Genomic DNA, 7,706 nt, shown 5'->3' on the forward strand with positions numbered 1-7,706 from the left:
AGAGAATCGTCAGAATAGTCAGAAACCAAAAATAATGAGCAGAGCAAAAACCAGAAACGTATAGGACATAAATCTTAGTGGAAGGGCAGAAAACAGTTCACAACCAGAGATTCTTTTAAATGGTGCAAACTTCAACTACAATGAATGCACCAGTCTGCCAGCTTATGACTCCTCGCACTGATGATGTCACTTTGTGAGTGACATTACCCAGCAATCCGTGAGCACTATTTTAGCACCTATAACACAAACAAGATGGTATTGTGGGGGAACATTTTACTTTTTAAACACCATTAAAAATGTGTCAAATTAAAAAACAATTGTGACAACTAGATTGCTTGACCTATAAACTCACCAAAACAAAGTTTCAAGGTCAAGGAGAAACTTCAAAAAATTAAAAATAAATGCCAGATCATGACATCCAACTATTACAATATGGAGTGGATTCAGACAGAATGTTTTATTATAAGTAACTACTGTATGTAACATATTCAGTTAAGTATTGAGTAATGTAGCTAAGTTACTTTCAAATGTAATGTTCCCCAGCACTGGTTGCAGCTCTTGTGCTAAAATCTTCTAAATTAATTTTTCCCCCACATCACGGCAAAACTAATTACCCCAAAACGACAACGTGAAATAAAGATTTTAGAAATTTTTGCAAGATTTTTAAAAATAAAAAACTAAAACGTTAGATTGACACAAATATTTAGAATTTTTGCTATGAAACTTAAAATTTGGCTCATCACTGAGATGTTTCTACACCTCGTTTAGAGTCCACATGTGGCCAATTCAATTGATTGGACCTAATTAGGAGAGGCATACATCTGAGTATAGAAGGTCCCACAGTTGACATTGTGTATCTGAGTAAAAACAAAGCCATGAGGTTGAAGGAATTGCCTACAGAGCTTAGAGACAGGATTTTGTTGAAGGTACCGATCTAGTGAAGGCCAAAGAAAAATGGACTTCAGCAAAGAAGGTTTCCAAAAACACACTTGCAATCACAATTCTTGGATGGAAGAAGTTTGGAACACCCCTGATTCTTCCTAGAGCTGCCCACCTGGCCAAATTGAGCAATTGTGTGAGAAGGGAACTTGGTAAGAGAGGAGACCAAAAACTTGACTGTTATAATGGCTGAGTTCCAGAGAACCAGTGTGGAGATGGGAGAAACCTGCGCTGACTTGATCCCAATCAAACATTTCTAGAGAAAACTGCTGTCCACTGTCAGTCTCCATCCAACCTGACAGAGCTTGAGAGGATCTGCAGAGAAGAATGGCAGAAAATCCCCAAATGCTGGTGTGAGAAGAAGACTCTGGGCCATAAATGTTGCCGATGGTGCTTTAGCTAACTACTGAATAAAGGGTCTGTAATACTTATTCAGTTTTTAAAATTTTTAATCCAATTTTATCTTGGTCATTCTGAGATATTATGTGTTGACTGAAAGGAAAATATTATTTTAAATGATTTTAGCATAAGGCTGCAACATAGCAAAAAAGACCCTAAGAGATTCTTTCAGTGTTTTAATGGGAAAAGAACAGTCAAGGAGGAGGTGAAGTGCATCAGGAATAGTAAAGGGGAATTAAAAGATACAGACAGTGAAATAGCGGATGTCCTAAACTTACATTTTTCTGAGGTGTTCACAATTGAGCAAGTGGATATCCTCCCAGAGGTAAACGTGACTACTAAGGAGGTACTGAGGGGTTTGGAAATTGTAGAGGGAGAAGTACTGCTCAGATTAAATAAGATGAAATCAAACAAATCACCAGGACCAGATAATATTTACCCTCGAGTTTTTAAGGAGGCTAGCGAGTACAGATATAAACCCTTGACTTATATTTTTAGGAAGTCACTGCACACTGGTGAGATTCCGAAGGACTAGAAAATGGCAAATATTATCCCATTATATAAAAGGGTGACAGGGCAGATCCAACCAACTATAGGCCAGTAAGCTTAACATGCATCACAGGAAAATTAATGGAAAGAATTATTAAAGATAAGATTGAGCAACACCTGGCAAGGACAGGAGTTCTTCTGAACAGTCAGCATGGGTTCAGAAGAGGGAGGTCGTGTTTTACTAACCTGCTGGAATTCTATGAGGAAGCAACAAAAGGATACGATCAAAGTGGAGCAGTTGATATTATCTATCTTGACATTTGGAAAACATTTGATAAGGTGCCACATGAGAGGTTGGGCATCAAACTAAAAGAAGTGGAAGTTCAGGATGTTGTGTGTAGATGGGTGCAGAATTGGCTCAGACAAAGGAATGATGGTGCAAGGAACCTCTTCAGAATTGGCTGATGTTAAGAGTGGTGTCCCACTAGGGTCAGTGCTAGGGCTGCTGCTATTTTTAATATACAGTGCATCCGGAAAGTATTCACAGCGCATCACTTTTTCCACATTGTGTTATGTTACAGCCTTATTCCAAAATGGATTAAATTCATTTTTTTCCTCAGAATTCTACACACAACACCCTATATCATCTTCCTGACAGTGTTCAGAAGCCATTAAGAAGGCTAACAGAATGTCAGGTTATATAGCACCCTGATGAGTGGAGTACAAGTCCAAGAAGGTTCTCCTCAAGCTTTGTAACGCACTGGTGAGGCCTCATCTGGAGTACTGTGTGCAATTTTGGTCTTCAAGCTAAAAAAAGACACAGCAGCACTAGAAAAAGTCCAGAAAAGAGCGACTAGGCTGATTCCAGGGCTACAGAGGTTGAAATTTGAGGAAAGATTAAAAGAGCTGAGCCTTTACAGTTTAAACAAAAGAAGATTAAGAGGTGACATGATTGAATTGTTTAAAATTATGAAGGGAATTAGTCCAGTGCATTGAGACTGTTATTTTAAAATGAGTTCATCAAGAACACGGGGACACAGTTAGAAACTTGTTAAGGGTAAATTTTGCACAAACATTATGAAATTTTTCTTTACACAAAGAACAATAGACACTTGGAATAAGCTGCCAAGTGGTGTGGTAGACAGTAGGGACTTTCAAAACTTGACTTGATGTTTTTTTGAAGAAATAAGTGGATAGGACTGTCGAGCTTTGTTGGTCTGAATGGCCTGTTCTCGTCTAGAGTGTTCTAATGTTCTAACATGAAAAAAAGAGGGGGCAGGGATGGCAGTTGAATTCACCATATCTGTAAAGCCTTTTTTACCACACCAGCATTGTTGGGCAGCATGTTATTGGCTGTCAGAAAAAGGGGCAAACTAGCGATACTTTAATAAACGTGAATGTGTGGCAGCAAAGTCATCAAAGTGTCATGTAGTTTGTCATCCCCTGCAATTCCTAGTCCAAGTCCAACATCCACTCCAGCTAGAAGTCATGAACTGTGCCACTGACTTTAGGCTGTGAGGTTGATATCTTAGCAGAAATATCTTATTTTCAAATAAATGAATATGCTGTGACTTTTATCATTAGCTAAACTTTAAAAACATGGTAAAACATAATATAGCCAATACCTTCATAACCACTATAAAGTTAATACAAACCATGCTTGGTGAGTTTCAAATAGACATATTTAATAAAACCACACTGCATGAAGACATCCATATTGTTATATTAAAATCTAAAATGTGAATCATCATTTTTGAGTTCTACTCTTTGAAATTCATTTTTTAAAAGTAAAAGGGTCTTCTAAAGCAGTTTCTGCCATCTTTCCACTATTGTGAGAGACTGTGGAATTTCTACACCATAGCAGTTTTTTGAAGGACCTCAGTCACACCTCTTTCAGACAGAAGCTTATTATAACTGATGCTTATTGGATTTGCCCATATTACCGAATACTGTGCATACCCTGCTGAAATAATGACAGTGAGGTGAGCTGAGAGCCTGAGAGAGACTGTCGAAATGATTTGGACCTTAAGGCAGGTTAAATTGGCTGCAGTGAGTTAATTAAACTCTGAATTTTGCCAAAGAGCTTGTAAAACTGCAAAGCCTCAGCAGATATTTGTTGCAAGGTCAAATAAACATGTCACGATAGCTGCATCATGGTCTCATAAGCTAAACAATTATCGGTAATGGGACAGCGTCTGCCATAAGAAAGATATAATTACTTAAACTAAACATAAACTGACTTATATTAAGGCACTGGACTCTCCAGTTCAGTCACAGCCCCTGACTCACCACAGGCCTCCAAGCTGGTCACTGAACTTACCAGTACTACGTTGTATCAAAATTTATAAACAGTCCTAACATTATACCTCTAAAGGCACCAGGGATGAAAGTGTTAACTAATGCAAGATATTCTTTGCCCCTGAAACTAAAAGAAAAATCATACAAATGCCAAAGAACTTAAAGATAAGCTTTGTTTTCCATTTTGACTTCCCAACAATACCTTCCAAGCCTTAGGCTCACTGTCTAAAACAATTCGTTTTGTAAGAGTTCTGGGGCTTGTATTTCAGGTTTCCTTAATCATGATGTACAACTATCGATTTTATGCATATAACAGCAAACTTTATTGTAAGCATGGTTTCTTTATGTAAAAAAAACAAAAAAAAAATGACTGGTGCTGGGTTAACAAGATTCTGGGAGCTGTACTGGCCAACCAAGATTTCTAAATTGGCTAACCTGCCAAACAGCATGGAAGCAAATACAACCAAATCAGGCAAGGCAGCAATTACCTGAGCAACAGACGTGAACGTTTTCATTTCTACTGCCAAATGTGCAGCAGAGTCCCAGACCTTCTATTATATCTCAGGCTGACTTAATAAATACACAATAAAAAAGTTTTATCATTGTAAGGCTACTTAAACAGATTTACTCTCTCTGCCCATATCCTTTTTCTTTTACTTATTCTGATATTGATTGAGCATATTTACAGTTGTTCATATAGCATCACAAACAACATGCACCATCACAAGGTATTTACACAACTATCAATATAACAATACAGTGTCAAAATATAAAATATAAAGTGCATGTATGTGTATGTGTGTATAAAGTGCCTATAAATATAGTATTCATCTCCTTGGAAGTTTTTACATTTTATTGTTATACAACACTGAATCACAGTGACTGATGAATACAAAAACAACAACAACAACATTTATTTCTATAGCAAATTTCCATACAAATAATGTAGCTCAAAGTGCTTTACATAATGAAGAAAAGAGAACTAAAAGACAAAGTAAGAATTAGAATAAGACAACACTAATAGAATAAGAGTAAGGTCCGATGGCCAGGGACGACAGAAAAAACAAAAAACAAAAACTCCAGACGGCTGGAGAGAAAAAATAAAATCTGCAGGGGCTCCAGGCCGCAAGACCACCCAGTCCCCTCTGAGCATTCTGTCTAATATAAAAAAGACTACTTAATATGAAAGTGAAAATAGATCTCTGCAAAATGGTCTAAATGAATTATAAATAGAAAAATAGAAAATAATTGATAACAGATAGATAGATAGATAGATAGATAGATAGATAGATAGATAGATAGATAGATAGATAGATAGATAGATAGTATTTGTCCCAAGGGAGAAATATGGCTTTTTACAGCATCTCTTTGAATTAAATAAATAAATAAATAAATACACACGCACACACACGCACACACATATGCACATGCACACTTTAGTCAAGTAAGTATTCACTTTCCCTTAATATGGCAAATCAAGCCAATTGATTTTAAAGGTCACCTAATTAGCTCAATGTGTGGGGTGTCATGCATGCGCATCTGGGGAACAACACCTGAGGTAAGCAATACCACTCCGGGCCAAGAGGGGGCACTGTCACGAACAGTAGGGATGCACCGATACCGAAACGGGTATCTGGTATCGGCCTCGATACCACATTTTCTAAAGTACTCGTATTCGTTAAAAGTCCCCCGATACCGGGGACCGATACCATGGTCTGAGAAATGTCTATGTTTGAGCGGCGTGTAAGGGGTTAATCACAGGCGCCGAGTGCCTGCCCCCAGGCCCCGGCTGCAGCTCAGAGCGGGGAGAAGGCAAGGTGAAGCGAGACATGTCAGCCGTGTGGAACTATTTCAAAGTGAATGAAGACGACAAAACAAAGGCGGACTGCAAATTGTGCTCAGCGAAATTGTCCAGAGGAGGCTCAAAAGGTAGCGCATTTAACACAAGTAATTTAATCAAGCACCTAAAATCCCAACACGACAACGAGTACAAAGAGTTTACCCACGCTTCTAAACCAACACAACCCACGCTGCAGCAAACTCTTGCAAGACGAGAGAAAATGTCCAGAGACAATACACGTGCTGTGAAAATAACACAGGCAATTATCGAGTACATTGCATTGAGTGACCAGCCACTCTCGGAGGTAGAAAATGTGGGATTCCTGCGTCTCCTCCATGTTCTGGAGCCCAGATATGATATCCCAAGCCGCCGCTACATGACTGACACGGAGCTGCCTAACCTACACGACTCCGTGAAAAAACATATCCACAGCCTACTGCAAGCCTCCTCTGCGTTTAGTTTCACCACGGATATTTGGACAAGCAGTGTTAGCCCCGTGTCGCTAATTAACCTAACCTCCCAGTGGATAGACGAGAGTTTCTTGTTTTTTTTGTTAAATTATATGACTAAAGCTGTTACCTGTAAATTTAAATCATGTTTTTATTAAGTACTCGGTATCGGCAAGTACTCGGTATCGGCGAGTACTGAAATGCAAGTACTCGTACTCGTTTTCCAAAAAAGTGGTATCGGTGCATCCCTAACTAACAGTATCCTGTCCTTTTTCCACAGCACAGCAATAATGTCTAGTGAGGGCACACTTGCCTGACTGTGACATTTGGAGCAAACTCTGCCCCCTTCGGATGGTCTGCCATGTAAAGTGACTGCACAGGAAGGTGTTGTCTTTATGCTGACCAGGACCCGAGTCTGCTAAGAGCCAGAGAAGCATATAAAAGAGAACAGAACACGAGAAATGCCAGAGTGACTGACCTTACGTCATTGTCTTTTAAGATGTGCGTTCCTTCTCTCTCTCTTTTTTTTTTTTTTTGTTCGATTGAATTAGATTACCGCGGTAGTAACCCAATACTACTCCCTGTTTTCGACTGCTTCTTCATTGCCAGCCACACAGGTTTTAATTCATTGTAGTATAGATGCTTCTAAATGTGGAAGGGCCAACTTGTGGTGAGTCAGATTACCTGTTTGCAATCTATTATATCTGCTTGTTTGATCTCATTTCACAAATCTCCCATTGCAGATTATTTGAGTTTTTCTCTGCTTATTAACACTAGAATAGCTCAGAGGCAAAAACTGTGCTCTGTACTATTTGCAGAAATATTCAAATTGTCTTTATTTCTTCCCAAACATAATTTATATGGATTTGCTATGTGAAAATGTACTCTAAATTTGAGTGTTTTCAATATATTTTTAAAAATATCTTGCCCACCCTGGTGTTTTATGATGTAAGCTATGGGACATGGAGCACTCCATGAAAATAAAAGCCTAAAAACTAACCAGATACCTCCACTCTGAAGCACCAAGTGTTTTCGATATAAGAAAAGATGCCTTCTGTATTTCTGAGGCATGCTTGGGACAACAAAAGGGATCTGCACATAATCATTTTATTGAATATTCCTGGTACTGCTTTTCTTGTGGTAAAGATGGGTTTCTATTTGCTTGTAGTTCTCACATAAATAAGGAAGTAATTCAACATGATGCCAAGTACAGGGCATGAAAAGTTTACTGTGATTTGGTCTTTTGTGGGAAACTGTGCCCCAGGCGGGGTCAAAGGTTATGACATGTATAA

The sequence above is a fragment of the Erpetoichthys calabaricus genome, chromosome 6 (genome assembly GCF_900747795.2).
Source record: "Erpetoichthys calabaricus chromosome 6, fErpCal1.3, whole genome shotgun sequence".
NCBI classification, from domain to species: Eukaryota; Metazoa; Chordata; class Cladistia; order Polypteriformes; family Polypteridae; genus Erpetoichthys; species Erpetoichthys calabaricus.